The sequence below is a fragment of the Pongo abelii genome, chromosome 2 (assembly GCF_028885655.2).
Source record: "Pongo abelii isolate AG06213 chromosome 2, NHGRI_mPonAbe1-v2.0_pri, whole genome shotgun sequence".
In the NCBI taxonomy this organism is placed as follows: Eukaryota; Metazoa; Chordata; class Mammalia; order Primates; family Hominidae; genus Pongo; species Pongo abelii.
The window spans coordinates 109,427,447-109,447,063 of NC_085928.1; the positions used below are offsets into that span (position 1 = coordinate 109,427,447).

At 45.0% G+C, this 19,617-nt stretch overlaps 2 long non-coding RNA genes across 2 annotated transcripts; both read left to right on the forward strand.

The window, feature by feature from the left end:
* The first annotated feature begins 3,690 nt into the window (after positions 1-3,690).
* On the forward strand, positions 3,691-5,411 carry LOC103890197 (uncharacterized). The gene is made up of 3 exons (XR_654553.4): positions 3,691-3,770; positions 4,408-4,547; positions 5,297-5,411. It is a non-coding gene; the product is annotated as an uncharacterized LOC103890197 (long non-coding RNA).
* Positions 5,412-7,537: 2,126 nt separating this feature from the next.
* Positions 7,538-10,949, forward strand: LOC129058342 (uncharacterized). The gene is made up of 4 exons (XR_008523449.2): positions 7,538-7,789; positions 8,072-8,352; positions 9,275-9,407; positions 10,650-10,949. It is a non-coding gene; the product is annotated as an uncharacterized LOC129058342 (long non-coding RNA).
* The last annotated feature ends 8,668 nt before the right edge of the window (positions 10,950-19,617 follow it).

Below are 19,617 nucleotides of genomic sequence, written 5' to 3' on the forward strand. Positions count from 1 at the left end.
TTGTTTTGAGACAGGGTCTCTCTCTGTCACCCAGGCTGGAGTGCAGTTGTGGATCTCAGCTCACTGCAGCCTCAACCTCCCAAGCTCAAGCAATCCTCCCACCTCAGCCTCCCAAGTAGCCGGGACTACAGATGCAGGCCATCATGCTGGGCTAATTTTTGTATTTTTAGTAGAGACAGTTTTGCCATGTTGCTCAGGCTGGTCTCAAACACCTGAGCTCAAACAATCTGCCTGCCTTGGCCTCCCAAAGTGCTGGGATTACAGGCATGAGCCACTGTGCCAGGATATAAATAATTCTTGTGCACTGGATGTTCTTTCTAAAACAAACTACTGCTGTCTAGAGAAGGAGAACAAAGGAATCTAAAGCACTCAACAACTCTATTCCTCACTGTCACTCACTCGGAGCTCCAGGGCTGGCACCCTATGCTGTAGCAGAAAAAAAAACCGGAACAAAGGAAGACTCCCTTAACGTTGAACTGCAGCCAGGCACAGCAGGAACTTCCTCACCTGGCGGGAGAGTGATCTATTCTAAGGGAAGGATTGGAGACACAGGCTGTGGAGGCTTTAAAGAGACCCATGGGAAGGGATAAGGAGTTTGAGGGAAGTAGGAAGCCCCTATGTGGGATATCCTCTAAAGGTCCAAACAGAGTCTCATTAGCCAGTAGCGGAGATGAGTTAGCTAAAGTGGAGCTTGAAGGAGCGAAAGGATTGCTTACACCCACAGCACTAGCATGGAAGCCCATGACCACAGGGACCTTGGTTTGTTCACCTCTGTATCTTTAGCAAAGGCAGCAAATGAGCTGCTAAAGGAAGGTGAATCTATACTTTAGAGCCAGCCTGATGAGGATGAACTACCAAAGGACATGAGGGAACTTTCTGGGTTGATAGAAATGCTCTGTATCTTGATGAGGGCTCTGGGGTGATGGAAATGTTCTGTATCTTGATGAAGGTAAATGTTTGTCAAAACTCATCAACTGGGCCAGGCGCAGTGGCTCATGCCTGTAATCTCAGCACTTTGGGAAGCCAAGGCAGGCGGACTGCTTGAGCCCAGGAGCTCCAGGCCAGCCTGGGCAATATGGTGAAACCCCGTCTCTACAAAAAAATACAAAAGTTAGCAGAGCATGGTGGCACATGCCCCTGGTCCCAGCTACTCTGGATGTTGAGAGAGAAGAATCACCTGAGCCCAGGGAGGTTGAGGCTGCAGTGAGCTGTGTTCATGCCACTGCACTCCAGCCTGGGCAACAGAGTGAGACCCTGTCTCAAAACAACAACAACAAAAATCTATTCGGCTGTATACTTAAAATGGATACATTTTATTGTATGAAAATTATAATTCAATAAAACTGATTTAAGAAGAAAAAACTATTTGATAAATTAATTCCTAATTTCCTACATTTTTAAGATGGTTTGTGACTCATTCTAAGCAATTCCTGGTTTACAGAGGCCTGACTTCACTCTCTTACCACATTCAGAGGTAACATTTCCATTTCAAATGCAAAAACTGACATAAGTGCCAATACTTTGGGAGACCCAGTGGAGGCAGAGTCTTTCCTTATGTGGGAGACCAGAATTTGCCACCCCAAAATATGCCTCTTTGGCATAAGGATTGTTGAGCTGAAGATAAGATGAGGCAGATGCAAGAAAGCTCTTTGCCCTTCCTCTATTTGCCTAAAAGTAGACACAAATTTACAAAGACAAATGGGATCCCACCCCCACCCCCTTCTCCCAGGGAGCACAAAGGTCTCCCACTGATGACAACGTTAGACCCTCAGTGACCTGAAGATGGCACCAGAGGAATCTACATGAACAAGCTTTACAAACCAGCCTTCATCTCACTTGCCTTTCCTCACGTTGCTGCCCCTAGAGATTCAAAATCCTCTTCCTTTGTCTTGTCACGTCTCTAAAAATCTACTGTTCTTTGTTGAAGATGCTATATAAGCTGGAATTCAAAGCCACCACTATGAGAATGACTCATTCCCTGGGTAGCTCCTGTGTATATATGAAAGGCCCATGTTAATAAACTTTGGTTTTTCTCATTAATCTGACTTTTGTTACAACGGTCCGTTCCAACGAAGAATTCGTGAGGATTGAGAAAAAAGTTATGTTTCCTCTTCAACACCTATATAAAATCACCTTTAAAATTAGAAAAAAACTAAGATAAATGTACAATTTGACATTAGCTGACCAAGTGCCCTTCACTTCAGCTGGCAAAATGCAAAGAACTGTGAAAAATTAGAATTAGAAGGAATGTTAAAGATCATCTAGTGGCCAACTCATTCACTGATGACTCATACAGATGAGGTAACTGAGGCCCAGTTGAAGAAAGAATAATTGGGAAATTCCTTCCTTTTCCTTCCAGAATCACATCTCTCAGAAATCTTCCTCACTTCCTCTTAAAAAGCAACACAGAGACATTTCTGCGAATAAGAGTCTGAGAAACACCTGCAACACAGGTCCTTCTGATAATGAAGATAAAAATGCCTTATACTTTAAAAAAAAAATCTAGTGTCAAATCACTCCAATATATCCAGTATGAAGTTGTATTTTTAACTATGTTTTCCTCAAGTAACATGGATAATAAGTCCTTTTGAGATAATAAAGCCTTTGTCTTTGGTGTTAAAAAAAATCTAATTTATTTTCTCCAAGTCAGGGACATTGATTTTTAAGATGAAAATCTGCAGTTGCTACAGCTGCTGCTGGCATAGATTTCTTGCACAAATACATCAAGATGTTTCTATTTGTCTTCAGATCCTTGCCAAGAGTTGAGCAATGGCTGAACATGGCATCACATCTGCTTTGTCCTGCATGAAGAATTTTAGTGTTAGTAGCACTAACATGTGTGGTATTTACTTCACTGTACATCCAATTCAATTCAGTCATTTCAATTTACTCTGATTGAACACTGCTATGTGCAAGACACTGTGCTATGTGCTGATGGAGAAGTTACCATGTAAAGTGCTGGTAGGGAGAGTTAGACACATGGTGAGAGGAGATAGAAACCTCAGGTAGTAGCATTCACTCATTCATTCAATGAACACGGCACCAAGCCAGGGCCTGATGTCTCCATTCCAATAGCTGCTTTCTTGAGCTATTAAGACACCTCTAAACTGAAACCACCTTTGCAAAATGATGACTGAGACAGTGAAAGAGATCTAACCTAACTGACTCCATCTTGCTTCTAACCTCCAAGCTGTCCTTGTTCATTCCTGGGCATAAGCTGAACTAACATTGGGAGAAACTTAGTTTATAGTTTAAACAAAGATGGTAACAGCCCTTTCCCAAAGCAGATCTCCTTCTTGCCTGGGAACTAGATTGACTTTATAGAACTAACATTAGCCACAAGATTAGAAATTATGGTTTAGGAGTCATGCAGCTGAAGGCTACAAGATTCTGACCCTCCCTAAACTGCTCCTAAGATCAGTGCTTGAGATATTTTGCAGATCCTGCACTTGATGGATTAGCTGGCACAACCCAGATCAAAAAACTGGCTCATCTGATCTTGTGGCCCCCACCCAGGAACTGACTCAGCACAAGAAGACAGCTGTGACTCTCTAAGATTTCATCTCTGACCAATCAGCACTCCTGGCTCACTGGCTTCCCCCAACCCACCAAGTTATCCTTAAAAACTCTGCTCCCCAAATGTTTGGGGAGACTGATTTGAGTAATAATAAAACTCCAGTCTCCTGCACAGCCTGCTCTGCATAAATTACTCTTTCTCTATTGCAATTCCCATGTCTTGAAGAATCAACTCTGTCTAGGCAGCAGGCAAGGTGAACCCCTTGGGCGGTTACAAAACTAGAAGAGAAATGAATGCGGGGCTGTGGCTATCAGGGCAGTAATAAAATGTGATGGGAGTCCTTTGCCAATCTTTATTCAGTTTACCTAACTGTGAGCTTTCATTTCTAGCTCTGCTCCCAAGGCAACGGACCATATTACAAGTTACTTACATTAGTAAACAAACTACGTTAATCTATAAACTAATTAAAACATATTGTAATGATTTCCCAGTGATATTCTTTAATAATTTTCATTTGGATATTGAAAATGAAAATCATGCATCCCACCCAGCCCTTCAGGAATGCTGAAGGCCAGAGCAGCTCACGGGTTATAGATTTTGCATCTGTAAGAGACAGGCGCACCTCAGCGTTCACCTTCAGCCTAAACCTCTGCATAGAGAACTACCGGACCTTAGCAACAGCAATGTAATATCTTCTCACCTGAAAGAGAGAGAAAACCCATATTCAGGGCATCGGGGAATAAAGAGAACCAAACAGGTTCCATTGGGGATGGTGGCACTTTGGGGATTTCTTGATCCATCTCATCATAGCCATGGTTTGGGGTGGAGAGAAACAGGCACCTTTGTGCTGTTTTAGTCCCCCTTTAAGTATCCAAAGTGACATTTTCCAGGTCCTCTCTCCCAAGTTCTTTGAGGACCTCAAGAGTCAAGAAGAGGGTTTTGAAGATAACGGCTGTTCTACGGATGGGCTTCTGCAGAACAAACATGGGTCATTGTGCTTGACCCCCCTCCGGACAGCCACCCTGAGTTGGTAAGGACGTGATCAGGTGAGGAAGGGGGAGAGGAAGCAATGAGCAAGGGTTTGAGTTGGTCAAATCCTTCCAGCAAGTTCCCATGCAAGTGTTCTTGCCACAGAGGCCTGTTAAAGGCCTGCTGGTGCTCAGGGGACATTGCCTCCCAGACATCTCCAAGGGCTACCCCAAAAACCCCTAGCCAAAGATCCCAGCTCACCTCAGCCCCCAGTCTCTCCCAGATCTGGTTTCTAGTTTATAAGGTAAAGCTCTCATCCTGGGCTTTTAGGAAGGGCCTCCAAGAGGAGACTCACCTGGGCCCTTCCCTCCCCCTCATCTCCCAGGGAGGGAAGGGGTATGGGGTATGTCTTGAAGCATATTTTGCTTTTGTTTCTGGGTTTGTTTTTTGTTTTTTGTTTTTGTTTTTGTTTTTTGAGAAGGAGACTCACTCTGTCACCAGGCTGGAGTGCAATGGTGCAATCTCGGCTCACTGCAACCTCCGCCTCCTGGGTTCAAGCGATTCCCCTGCCTCAGCCTCCCAAGTAGCTGGGACTACAGGAGTGCACCACCAAGCCAGGCTAATTTTTCGTATTTTAGTAGAGACGGGGTTTCACCATGTTGGCCAGGATGGTCTCGATCTCCTGACCTCGTAATCTGCCCACATTGGCCTCCCAAAGTGCTGGGATCACAGGCATGAGCCACTGCGCCCAGCCTGAGGCATATTTTTTAATCAACTGTCACCTGTCTTCACCTTGCCTTCCACTTCCAGGTCATGATTTTAAACTATAGACAACCAGGGGAAAAGATACCTAGGCCAGAGTGGATACAAAATCCTCCAACAGTGAGTGACAAAGACCCTTGAGAAAGAAGAGCCTGGAGAGGAGGAGGCCACAGAGGGTGATGCCTCGGATGGGGGTGGGGGAGAGAAGGGAGGGGAAGGAGAGAAGGGATGGGATGGAGTCCCCAGGGACCAGGTGCAGTCATTGGACAGTGGGGATGGGAGCCCTGAGGCACGGTTGAGCCCATGGTTAGTCTCAGGATGGCAGTACAAGCTCAGCCCTGAGCCCTGCAGGCACCGGCCCAGCCCCACACACAGCCCAAGGGTGGGGCAGCTGGGCTGTAGGAGGCTGTGAGCTGAGGCCTTGCCTGCTCCCCAGGGGCCTTCTGCAGAATCCTGGGGAAAGGCGAGGCACTCATCAGTGGGGAATCTGTGGTTCTAATTAGGGCCCAGAAACCCCTTATAACCAGGTTTAAGACCATCAGCCTGTGAGTGAGGAAAGGGCTAGGACCCCGACTGAGGACAAAGGGGAGTAGCGAATGAGCCCCGTTTACCCATGAGACTGTACTAAGGGCTTTGCCAAGTGAGTTGCTGGCTGACATTTTCACCAATGAGAGCAAAAATAGTTTGTGCCATCAGACACCCCTACATCCTAGTTTTGACCAGCTTTTTCTTTTGCAGCATACATTTCCCCACCCGGGACCCAACAGTCCTCCCACAGGTAAAGTACGCAGCTAAAAATGTGAGCAGTGTGACGGGGTAGCGTGGCTTAAAGGCCTCGAGCTAGGCCCATTCTTCACTAAGTTGGCCCAGAAGTACCAAAAACCTTCCAGGCACCTTTCTGTTTTCCCCTCTTTGAGTTCACAGTCCCATTAAGTCTAGTATCTCCTAGAAGCATCGGTTTTTCTAACCAGTACTCTCTATTTCCACCCGCTATTTAGAAGTGGAGATGTTGACTTTGGTCTCCTGCGTCTCTGGAAGGTGACTCTCGTAATTGTTCTATTCTCCTGAAAGGCCTGTGTGTTTCTGATTTGGTGACTGTTCAGGAGACCCAAGGTTGAGTCTTGGGAAGAGCATCATGAAGGCCACTGGGAGGCTGGGACCTGGCCCCTGCTGTGCAGTCCTTACCTGATTCGCTTCCTTCTGATGCACAAAGGAAGGTAAGGGGAGAACTGTCCAGCCATGGCTCCCTCTGAGCCAGCTCTCCAGGCTTGTGGACTTGTGGACCTCATTTCCAGGGACAGATATCCCTCTCCTATTTTTCTTGGCCTCTCCCTCAACACTCATCTGTCCGATGTTGCTCCTTATCCGTTACCACTATTTCTCTGCTACAGTTCCCGGTGCCTCCCCAAATCTCTTTTCCCCTAGCAAAATGGTCATATGCTGAGGTACCCTTCAAGGGCAAGGAACTCCCAGTTGGGATAAAGTTGGTCACCACTTTCCTCTGTCTCTGTGTTAGTCCATTTGCAGTGCTATAAAGGAACACCTGAGGCTGGGTAGTTTATAAAGAAAAGAGGTTTATTTGACTCATGGTTCTGCAAGCTGTACACAAAGCATGGTGCCAGCATCTGTATCTGGTGAGGGCATCAGGAAGCTTCCTGTCATGGCAGAAGGTGAAGAGGATGCAGCGTGCCGCATGGCAAGAGAGGGAGCAAGAGAGAGGAGGAGGTGCCAGGCTCCTTTTAAACAACAAGTTCTTGGGTGAATTCGTAAAGTGAGAACTCACTCATCACCAAAAGAATTAGGTGATAGTGCTAAGCCATTCATGAGGAGTCCACCCGCCATGATCCAATCACCTCCCACCAGGCCCCAACTCCAACACTGGAGATCACATTTCAACATGAGATTTGGAGGGAACAAACGCCGAAACCATATCAGTGTCCTAAATTCCTATTTCCAACTTTGTTTCCCCTTGATGTTCTTAGCTCTTCTCTCTCCCAGAATGACCAGATTTTCACTCTCTCTCAGTTCATCTCCTCCTCAGTTCTCAGGACCTTCGGTCTTCTCCTCAACTCACTATAAGTCCAACTCACCAGTGTCTCCCACCCGTGCAGCATGTGTTTTCTGTATGCTGGCCACTGTACGTGGCTTGTTCTCGGTCTTGATTGGTCTGGAACTTGTTTTACAGCCCTGTGAAGGTTAAGTGTATTTCTACTTTACCAATGAGGAAGAATTAGTATGAATTGTTCAAGGTCACAGGGCAACAAGAGTTGGAGTGGGAACTCTGGTCAGGAGATTCATCCCCATCTGAGCTGTCTGTCCGGAAATCCTTTTCCTCCTCATTGTCTTGTACTCTTTAATTTCGTATCCTTTTCTTTCATAGGCAGAATCTAGCACCTTGGGAGCCAGAGTCATAGAACTGGCCAGGACCTGACCAGCTACTGCCTGTGCCCTGTAGCCAAAGACCCCCAGGAACAAAATTGGATTTTTTAATTTGTTGCAGTGGGGGAGTCTGTCTGTGATGAGGAACCATGGGGTGTCTCGGTAAGACGGTGTTAGAAGGGACTTCTAATATATATGGGCTCATGTTAAGTGATTTGAGAGACGTCTCAAGCAGGGGTTTGCTCTGGATTGGATGCTATCAGGAAGCAGGAGCAATACTATGAGCGGGCATCTTAATTTTTATGCAGAAGGTGGAATGCGTGCAGCAGGGCTAAAGCTGTGATTGGTTAAAAAACAGCAAGCAGTCAGTTGTGTTAGCTGGAGTGGGGGATATTTAGTGATTCTTGTGATTTGCACAGTGACCTTGTTTTTGTCTCTACTCAGACATGATTAAAGGATGGTCTTGGTTTTGCCAGCCCGTCTGATGCTGGCAATCTGTGAGATAGGCTGTGGTTCAGCAGAAAAACATTACAGCCCAGCCGTGAGCACCTGGCCAGTAAGAGCCAGCTGTCAGGGACCACTTTCCTCTTTCTGGCTACAAAGGTGAAGCCTCAGTCCTTAAGTTTCAGCCTGCTCTATATCCCAGACTCATATCTTCATGTTGAATAATGATCATCACATTTGAAGAGGAAGAAGAGGAGGGATAGACAAGAACAAGGAAGCAGGTTTGTTTGGGGGTGAGGGTAAAATGGCATCTTAGCTTAGAGGATTCGTGTCTCTGTGAACTGAACGGATCCAGGGTTCCATTCCTCTATCTGGATAGAATGGAATCCAAAGCCATGTCAGGAAAAAAGGATTATGATACCATTGGTGTGCAGGTGTCTTCTACATTATTAGAGAAAGTTCCAGGTGGAGGGGTGGGGAAGGCAATTATGGAGTGCCTGTTCCTTAGTACAGATAATTCTCTTAGGAATGCAATCCTTTCCTAAGAGAACACATCTAAGGGAAGCAAAGCTAAGGTAATTGTACATGCCGATTTTCTGGTACATCTCTGATTTTAATAGTATAATTATTCCATTACCTTGTTATAGCTTGTATAATTTTATTATACATATTATATTTTGCATAATTTTGTTTTAGTGAAGGGAATTCATTACTTGTCTGTTCTCTGAGAAGCAGACAGGATGGGATTAGAAGTGTAAGAGATGTTTTGCGGGCAACACCTGTGAAGGATCCAGGGTTCAAGGGAGCAGGAATAGGCAGGGAGAGCCCTCCGCAACACAGGTCCCACACCTGTGTAAAAGAGAGAGCAGGAAAGGCTAGGTAGGAAGAACCTCAGACTGGAGTACAGTTCTGAGAACATCTTGGCCAGATTGCTGGGGAGTTCCCAAACTAAAATTCTCCATGAGAGGAGTCACCCTCGTTGGGTAGGAGTGGATCAGCACTAACGCTCCTATGTACTCAGTCACTGCCCAGAGGCAGCCGGGTTAAGTCTGGTCTAGTGTCCTTAGGGGTGGCAGCCAAGGCTGTCAGTCAACTCTGCTCCTTGCAGCAGGTTCTGTTAAAGCGATCTGAGTGGTGCCCTCCACGGCCATATTGGCTTCAGCTGCCACTACCACTTTTTTTGAGTCTTTGAATCCATTTAAGTTCTCCTAGAAGCAGAGGCCAAGAAGGAATTAAACATACAAGAGATTGATTAAGGGAAATACCTGTGAAGGATAAAGGCGGAAGAGAGCAGAAAAAACCCCTATACAAATGTGACTTAAACTATATACTGCTGGTAAGTAAATACATTCGTACAAGAGTTTTTGTTTTTGTTTTTTAAAAAAAGCTTTTGTTGTGCATTCTGAATTTTGCTTTGGGAAATATGGTTTCCTTATGTCATGTTAAGTAACAGAATTGCAATTAGAAACATCAAAAATAAATAAATTCTACTTCAACTACTACATTTTGCATGGCACCTTTCTGTGAGGAACTTTGCAGCTACCCTCTACCTCAGTGGTTCTCAGCTTCTCAACCAGGGGTAATTTTGCCCCCCTAGGGACATTTGGACTGGTCTGCAGACATTTTTGGCTATCACAGCTGAAGCAGGGTATTGCTGGCGTCTAGCGGGCAGGGGTCAGGGATGCTGGAAAACATCCTACAATGCACAGGACAGCCCCCACAACAAAGAATTATCCAGCCCGAAATGCCAATAGTGGCGAGGTTTTGAAACACTGCCTGGCTGATCCTCTTAGTCCTCTTGCAAGGAAACCTGCAGCACAGGTGACTTCAATGGGCACTGAGGGGCATTCTAGATAGGTTTAGTGGGGAAATTTGTGAGACTGGGAGCTCCCATATGGAAAGGATTATCCCTGAACCAGCCCCAGAGCAACAGGGGAACATACAGCCATCTCCTAATGGTAGACCATTCATGGAAATCAAGTGTTCTGCAGAATAGCACCCTCTTTCCTATTTAAATGGTAAACTCTGGCTTAATGAATGCCCCAAGTCCCCAAGAGATTTCCAAATATGTAACTAAAACACACACACACACACACACACACAAATCCCTTATATAAGTTACAGAAACTATCATGTCAGAAAGTAAAATGCCGTAAAACTCGATTCCAAGCACTACACGTCATATACAGCAACATCTGAGAGAGGTGTACCCACACCTGCCCTGCCATTCCAACCATTGTCTTTGGGATGTAATCTGAAACTTTCCCAGCCTATCTTGATTAAAATCTACTGAGTCTTGTGGACTGTCAATAGAAATTTTTCTTAAAAACACTGGATGAAAAACATTGAGAAGTACACTTTGTGGGGTTTGAGTATTAAAAATCCAGAAGCAATACAGCTTGCCAGGATAAAAGAAAAAAAATCCGGAGGTATATTTGACATGGAAAATGTTCATTGGAAATATTTGAAGCATATGCTTGTATTTTAGAGCCCCAAAACACTTTTGGGGGGCCAGGAAGAAAGATTTGGTTGACTTTTTTTCCTCCTCATTGACCTCTAACTCTGTGTGTTGTCCTAGTCAAGCTGGTAAGCAGCTCCAAAGGGGATGCTGGATCACCGGAGATGTTAGGAGCCCTACACTGAGAGCATGGAAACCTGGATTCCACCTCTGCTTACTTTGTCTTTATCAGTGGTACTCAGAGATGCAGATAGCTTTGTCCTCAACTGTAGGACATGGATATAAACACGAAGTTACGGCCAGGCGCGGTGGCTCACTCCTGTGATCCCAGCCCTTTGGGAGGCAGGCAGATCACCTGAGGTCAACAGTTCAAAACCAGCCTGGACAACATGGTGAAACACTATCTCTACTAAAAATACAAAAATTAGCCAGGCATGGTGGCCCGTGCCTGTAATCTCAGCTACTTGGGAGGCTGAGGCAGGAGAACTGCTTGAAGCCAGGAGGTAGAGGTTACAGTGAGCCAAGATTGCACCATTGCACTCCAGCCTAGATGACAGAGTGAGACTCTGTCTGAAAAAAAAAAAAAAAAGAAAGAAAGTACAATGTTAACTGTATGTAAGCCCCCAGTTGGGCTCCATCCACCTCCACCCAGCTCTGTGCCCTGGGAGTCTGACCAGACTGCATTGCCTGGACCCATGGCTAGCTGGCTTCCAGCTGGCTTCCCCGAGTGGAAAGCACCTGCAAGAGTTAAGAGGTTGTACAGAGGCAGGTGCTGGGCTGTTTCCTCCCAGTCTCCTCTGTGTGCTTTGCTGCATTTTCTGTCTATGGCTATGTCCTCCACTGAGAGATCTCTTATTGCGTAGACCAGCTACGGCTCCAGCAGCATTATTTGCTCCTGTGGCCTTCTGCCTGACAGGGTACTTCCCGCTGTGGCCAGCCTCTGAATGCCTTAATATCCCTTGTCGTTTTGCTGAATAGTACCCAGAGCTGTGTAAGTATGGGAAGCCCTCACTTTGCACAGTAGTCTAGGACTGTAAAATGGCCATGTAAGCTGAAACCATGCAAAACAATCTTAATAATCAATGGGGAAGATGACGATTGTCCTCTGACCTTTCAAAAATGTTTGTCAAAACATTAAACTTTCTTACTGTCAGTAAGAGAAAAAGTCGCAAAAATTGATATTAAATACACTAATTGAAAACATTAGAAACATTGGAAATTAAAGTGTTTTCTTTGTGAAAATCTTACCGAGAACAGTTTGGACAGTGCTTGTCACTTCCTTCCCATTATACATAGATTTTGATTCAGTGAGTATCTTTTCTATTCCCGGAAAATTGTCATCCTCCTTTCTCAAGCTTGGATTAGTTCTTACATTTTATCTTTTTTGCTTTCAATGTCACAAAATATCTCTAAGAATTCCTTTACGTGGTTTTTTGCTGGCATCATTTCCTCCAAGACATCTTCATCCTTTTTGCCACAGGCACTTTTCGTGTTTATGTAGATAAGCTCACAGTCACTACGTTCCTCTGGCTGCATATCCAGAACTTCAAACAGCAGCAGCATCCACCTTCCCACAGTCAGCTTTTTCTTTTCTAACTCCGCTTATATTCTACACAAACCTCACTTCCATCATTCTCACTTTGCATTTCTTTGCTGCATTTTTATCTTTATTAGTCAGTTCCCTCTTTCAATTATCCATTTTTGTAAACTTTCACATAAATTTCTCACCAGAAGACAAAGTGCAACACAACTACACACTTTGCTGCCAGTGGATGAACTGAATAACAGGCACATGGTGCCCAGTCACCAATACACTTTGAAAGAAGCAATGTGGTGGGTCACTGATCATGCAGCATATCTGTTAGTGATGTGTGGCCTGAAGCGTTAGCAGTGAAATTATACTTTAGCAAGGGGCCAGGTGCAGTGGCTCACACTTGTAATCCCAGCACTTTGGCAGGCCGAGGCGGGGAAATCACTTGAGGTCAGGAGTTTGAGACCAGCCTGGCCAACATGGTGAAACCCCATCTCTACTAAAAATACAAAAATTAGCCGGGTATGGTGGCATGTGCCTGTAGTTCCAGCTATTCAGGAGGCTGGGGATGGAGAATCATTTGAACCCAGGAGGCAGAGTTTGCAGTGAGCCGAGATCATGCCACTGCACTCCAGCCTGGGTGACAGAGCAAGACTCCATCTCAATAAATAAAAAACAAAATAAAATAAAATTATACTTTACCAGTATAACAATGTAGCTGAAATTTGAACTATCTGGTTGGGGGACTGTGTTATTTAACTAAACCATGATCATTGATATTTAAGCATATCAGAACTGTATAAATTGAGGACTGCCTGTAATCCTTTCAGTCTTTTTTTTTTTTTTTGAGACAGAATCATACTCTGTTGCCCAGGCTGGAGTGCAGTGGTGCGATCTCGGCTCACTGCAACCTCTGTCTCCTGAGTCCAAGTGATTCTCCTGCCTCAGCCTCCCAAGTAGCTGGGATTGCAGGTACGTGCCACCATGCCCAGCTAATTTTTGTATTTTTAGTAAAGACGGGGTTTCAGCATGTTTGCCAGGCTTGTCGCGAACTCCTGACCTCAGGTGATCTGCCCACCTCGTCCTCCCAAAGTGCTGGGATTACAGGCTTGAGCCACCACACCTGGCCTCATTACAGTCTTTTGAACTGAGTTGGAGTCTATTTCCTACTGGGACATGACTGGTAAAAGGGTGCAACTAACTCTCCAACGGAGTGGGAGAATAAAGAAAGCTGTGCAAAGTTTAGTCAATCTCTGCCACAGAGTCACAGAGCCAGCAATCAATGATCCTACCATGCAGGAATAGGTGGGTAGGAAGGTACTTAGGGGCATAGCACTCTCCTAGGTTCATGCTCTTTAAGAAGAGGCCTCTTGAGAGGGCTGATTCCAAAGCAAAGGCTGAGAGAGCCATGCTTAGGAACTAGAAATTTGTTGAAAAGGAACTAGGATTTAACCCAGCCGCACAATTGAAAACATTCTTCCTCTACTGAAAGACTCATAGGAGCAAGCTTTTGGGAACCAGGCGGATGAGTCATCATTTAGTCTTCAAGATCTTTTAATTCTCCTGCCCCCTAGTTTCCAGTTCCCTCCAACATTCAGGCTTTGGGTCTGCAATGGCTCCATGACACAAACTTCTAGTTGCTTCCCATTTGCTCTTTCCTTAAAGAGTTTAATTTAATTTGGGTGTCAAGGTAACTACTTAAAAGACTGCACTTCTCAGACTTCTCAGCCTTCCTTACAGCTACACACTGGAAAAAGTTCTGGCCTATGAGATAAGTATAAGGAAAAGAGAACACTCCTTAAAGGAAGCTGACTGGAGGCCAGGCACGGTGGCTCATGCCTGTAATCCCAGCACTTTGGGAGGCCGAGCCGGGCGGATCACCTGAGGTCGGGAGTTCGAGACTAGCCTGACCAACATGGAGAAACCCCGCCTCTACTAAAAATACAGAATTAGCTGGGCATGGTGGCACATGCCTGTAATCCCAGCTACTAAGGAGGCTGAGGCAGGAGAATCGCTTGAATCTGGGAGGCAGAGGTTGTGGTGAGCTGAGATCACACCATTGCACTCCAGCCTGGGCAACAAGAGTGAAACTCCATCTAAGAAAAAAAAAAAAAAAAGGAAATTGACTGGACCTTTCTTACCCATTCTTCCTTTCTGAAGTGGGGATAATAATGGCTGGAGCTCCAGCAGCCATCATGGACCCTGAGGTGACCTCAAAGATGGAAGCTCCATGCTAGGATGGTAGCGTGGAAAAATAGAAGGAACTTTGATCTCCAATGACCATGAAGAGGCCAGACCAGCACTGGACTACCTGGCTCAAGTTTTCTGTCTTGTTTAAGTCTCTGTTTTTATTTTTTAAAATATATTTTATTTTATTATTCTTCTTTTTAAAGATGGGAGTCTTGCTATATTGCTTAGGCTGGTCTCAAACTCCTGGGCTCAAGCAATCATCCTGTTTCAGCCTCCTGAGTAGCTGGGATTACAGGAGCAGGCCATCATACCTGGCTAAGTCCCGGTTATTCTGGATTTTCAACCAAACCTAATCCTAGCTGATAAGCATGCCTACTTCCTACAGAAATTAACTGATTACACTAAGTTCTTCAACTCCAACCTCTGCTTCTTGTTAAAATCAATTTGAAACAACCAATCTGATTGTCACCAAACCTGGTTAGCGTGCATGGTACCACTGCTCAATAGCTAGAGTGGTAGGAATTTCTTGAGGAAGACCATGGGAAGAGATATTCTAGGGCTGATGAGTTTTTTTCCAAAAGCCTAACCTAGGAGGCAGCTGGCTTCACATAAGTCTGGTTCCCAACCACTACATCTTGGAATCACCTGGGGAGCTTTAAACACTACCAGTGCCTGATTCTGCTCCCCAGAGATTCTGATTTAACCAGTCTAGAGTGCAGCCGGGGTACTGGGTTTTCTAGAAAGTACTTCAGGTGATTTTACTGTCTGGCATGGCCTGAGAACCACTGACATAACTTTCAATTTGGCCAGATCCTTATTAGTTCAGAGCCAACTGCATTGCCAGACTATCTTCCCTAGAGAATTGTCTTTCTTGTATAATAAGGAACTAGGTCACAGCTGAGCTCACTGTGTTTTTTTCCTACCCAGGTAAAGGTCATGCTTTTTGTTATCTCTTATGTAGGGGAGTTTCATTTCCAAAGCTTTTTCATCGGTACCATTGTTCCATGATCTTCATAATTGTGTGCCAAGCAGCAGGGCAGAGCCTTTACACAGGTGTAGTCCACAACAGCAGTGTGAGGGAGGGAATAAGCCCACCTGCCAGATGGGAAAACAGCCTCAGAAAGAGTGCTCCTAAGCCTGGGTCACTGTGGTTCCCAGCGGATGATCTGTTCTTCACCTCCCGGTGCACATTTCTCATCATAGAAAGCTAGCCTGGCTCGTGGAAGCAGAGTATTTAGTAGCTTAACAGATGTGGACTCCAGGCCCTTCTCTGCTGCCTTCACTAATGGCCTTGGAGAGAATCATTCATAGGTGATTTGAAGTGATACAGTAACCACAGATAAACCAGCCATGGCTGACTTGAGAGGCTAAGAAACTTGTCTTCAGCTTTCATGTCTGTGAACTTGGCTCTGCTGCTCCTCCCATTTCAAATCATGCAGATGAAGAAACCACAGTTCAAACAGTGTGACTTCTCCAAGGCCACAAGACTAGAAGGTGGCAGAGCTGGAATCTAAATCTAGAGTTTCTTTCTGACCTAGTGTCACTGCCACTGACAACCTGGTTTAAGAAAACCCTAGAGGTTAGAGGAAGCCCTAGTTTCCTAACTTGCCTTTGGCCTAGCTGTGTGGCTTGCCTGTCCTCATCCAAAAAACATTTTCCTACCTTACTGTCCAATTTTCTCAACAGTGCAAACCAGGAGAGCTACTCTCAAAAGCAGCTCCATCCGTTTGTCTTTGAGCTCTTAAAAATGCCGAGTGTCCTGTCAGGTGGTAAACAACAACTCAAGAGCAGGCTCCAGGCAGAGTGCTTGGTGCATAGTAGGCACTCAATACTTACCAGGTGTTGATTTGGAGAAATGGTTTGCAGAAAGCTACTTCCTACTAAAAAAGTGAGACTCCTGGGCTCATTCTCTAGCAAGGTGTGTGACCATGGCTGGTCACTTAGCCTCCCTCTACCTCAGTTTCTTCTTCTAAAGATTGCACTGGGCCAGACACGGTGGTTCATGCCTGTAATCCCAGCACTTTAGGAGGCCGAGGTGGGCGGATCACCTGAGGTCAGGAGTTCAAGACAACATGGTGAAACCCTGTCTCTACTAAATATACAAAAATTAGCCAAGCATGGTGGAGCACACCTGTAATCCCCGCTACTAGGGAGGCTGAGGCAGGAGAATCACTTGAAGCCAAGAGGCAGAGGTTGAATTGAGCCGAGATCACATCACTGCACTCCAGCCTGGGCAATAGAGTGAGACTCTGTCTCAAAAAAAATAAAAATAAAAATAAAAATAAAAAAATGAAGGTTGCATTGATGTTTCTCCCCGGCTGTGTTCTCACATTGCATGAAACAACAGTGCCTTCTAGTGGAGAAAAAGGTTAGTTGTTTTGTGGGTTGTGCCATGATTTTCAGCTTGAAAGATTCATAAACCATGCTCATAGATGAGTCACCCACGAAAAGCAGGTGAGGTAGAGCTTACCATTAGGCCTCAGAATAGCCCTAGAAAATCTGAGTGGAAAATGTGTTTTTACAGGAGGCTGTACCACCAATCACAAATACACATCAATACACATCACTATCAACTCTCCTTTACAAATCTTTCACAATCACATCAAGAAAATCTTAAAAGTTTCTTCAAGATCCAGGAAGGACTTGATTTATATAGCAGATGGCATGTGGGCTTTGGAACGCAACAGACCTGTGCTGAAATTCCAGGCCCATCACTAAATGTTCTCACAAAAGTTATCTTTATACCTCATTTTCCTCAATTATGAAATAAGTTTAGTAATACCTCCCTCCTAGGTTTATGAATATTAAATGTTGCCCAGCTCATGGTAAGGGGCTTTGGGGTCAGTGCAAACATTGTTAGTTTTGTTTTTATTAATATCTCCTTTTTATCTGTGCAAAGCCAAAATCAAAGGAAAAAGTGTCACCTGGGGGTCTAAGGCATTAGGGCCACACCAGCAGAGCAGTGTTTTCAGATGAGGCAAAGATGTGCATGTTTGCGCATGGAAGAGAAGATCGCTTTCCATGGGCCAGCTCCAACCGAGGCCTGAACCAGCCTTTCTCTCCCATACAACTAGTGCTTATTGCAGCAAAGGTCATGGTTTAGGGTGGGTGGGAGAGACATGGGGGAGTTACGGAAACAGTAAGACTGTTATTTGCAATGGTTCAAGCAGGAGACGTGAGCCCCACAGCAATGGAATTGGAGGAGAGGGAACAGATCAGAGAGTTTTTTGGGAAGCAAAAATCATAGAGTCCTGGTAATTACTTGGATCTCAAGTGTCTCAAGACAGACACTAAGTCACCTTTGATGCCCCACAGGTTTGGGGCTTGGGTAACTGGGCAGGTGAGGATCTTCACAGAGATGGTAAACTCAGGAAGAAGAGCAGATTTGAGTGGAAAAATCCTGAGTTCCCTTTTGGACATGTTGACGTATGTGCCTAAGGGCTTCTAGATGGTGGTGTCTACCAGGCATCTGAACGTGTACACATTTGGGATTCAAGAGATAGCAATGGCCAATAGTCACTGCAGAAAATGAGATGGTCAGTGCAGGGGATGAGCCTTGATGGGCAGAGGAAACAGCCACCATTTCCATTCTACAAAATAGCTTTCTTATCTGGAAAGGATTCTACAAAAACATTGCTGAGAACAGTGGGTAGGATCTTGAACTCAGGGGTCTTAGAGATCATCTAATCCAAACTTCATTTTGCGGATGAAGAAACTGGGGGCCAAGATGCCCCACAGGCCTTCTCCAGGGTCCCACAGCCAGTACTGCCAGGACCAGTCTCAGGTCTCCCACGCACCCCTTTCTCCACACGGAGGGTCTCCATCTGTACTGCCTCCTTCCAGCTCTTCCTCCCCTTGGCTGGGATGGGCTGGGGTGAGGAAGGGTGAAGGAATGATCAGAAGGGAAAGGAGGAACAGGAACAGGCACAGCAGAGGTGGTGGGGTGAGGAGAAGAGAGCAAGACTCAGCCAGATCTGTGCACATGGCTCCCACACACTAGTGAAGACCAAGAGCTGACAGAAGGATCATTCCCAGAAACCACCTCCTCCTGCTTGGCCATCCTCACAGATGCCGAGGGCAGCACCGTTCTCCAAGAAAGGGCTTAGGCCAGTGCCCCTCCAACTTAGTTTTCTAGCATTCCCCTAACACAATTACCGTTAGCACAATTGATAAAATCATCACAGGTCTATGACATATTTTTATAAACACAGTTAAACACTACTCTTAATCAGATGAATAGAGTTCTTAAAAATCGGCTCACATATCTAGCAGAATACAGCAGGATTCAGCATCAATAAGATTTCTATTTTTCACTTTTAGAGTTGTTAATGTTGAGAAACTTTGTTCGATAAGTAAGTTGGTGAGACTGAAAGGAGTTTTGTTATAGCAGTGTCACTTAGTACTTGAGCTTCTAAGGTAAAGGTCAAAAGTGTTATGTCAGGAGGGAGAGCATTAGGACAAATACCTAAGGCATGTGGGGCTTAAAACCTAGATGATGGGTTGATAGGTGCAGCAAACCACCGTGGCACATGTATACCCATGCAACAGACCTACACATTCTGCGCATGTAACCCGGAACTTAAAGTAAAATAAAATAAATTGTTAAAAAGAAAAAAGTGTTCTGTCATTGGAAATTACTTTGTACGGTCTATCAGCTGAGACCTTGATTAAGCTCATCTTGGAGGTTAAAGGCAAAGGATTAGAAACCACTAAGTTTGCAAAAGGATTTTTCACATGGCCTTTTACTTAACACCTAAACCAATATTTCAATTCGTCTTCTGTTTGGCATCCCCAAGGTTTTTTACACACCGGGCCACACCCCATGGTAAGAGCAGGAAGAGTGAAGAGCTGGCCTTTCTTTTGTGAAAGGGAAAAGGGCGATTGTAAGACAGGAGGTGGGAAAGAAAGCCTGTTCCCCAGGCCTGCACCAAGGTAGCTCAATTTCTAGTAAGGAGTAATACAAAAGAAAAGAGTAATAGAAACTAAGTCACTTAAAACGATCATTGTTTGTATAACCCCTGGGAAATTCTCCAAAGTGTGTACCTCTGAGGCAGGGCAGGGACTAGTGAGATGAGTGAGGCATTCACCTGGGGCACAAAATTTAAGGGGATATCAAAACTCAGTAAGCAAGAGAAATAATATTTGAATGCAAATTTTTTAAAAATCAGAATTAATGTCCAAAAAATGGTGAACAAAATGTCAAAATTTTAAATAAAGACAAGATTGGAGGACAGGTATACTCAATTCGAAGTACGCAGGTCTCAGCAGCCCAGATGTAAGCACATGGGTGGTAGATGAAAGATGGGTGATGATATTCTTGCCCATAGTGCCACCTGCTGCTAGAAGTGGAAAATGCCGACTGTCCTC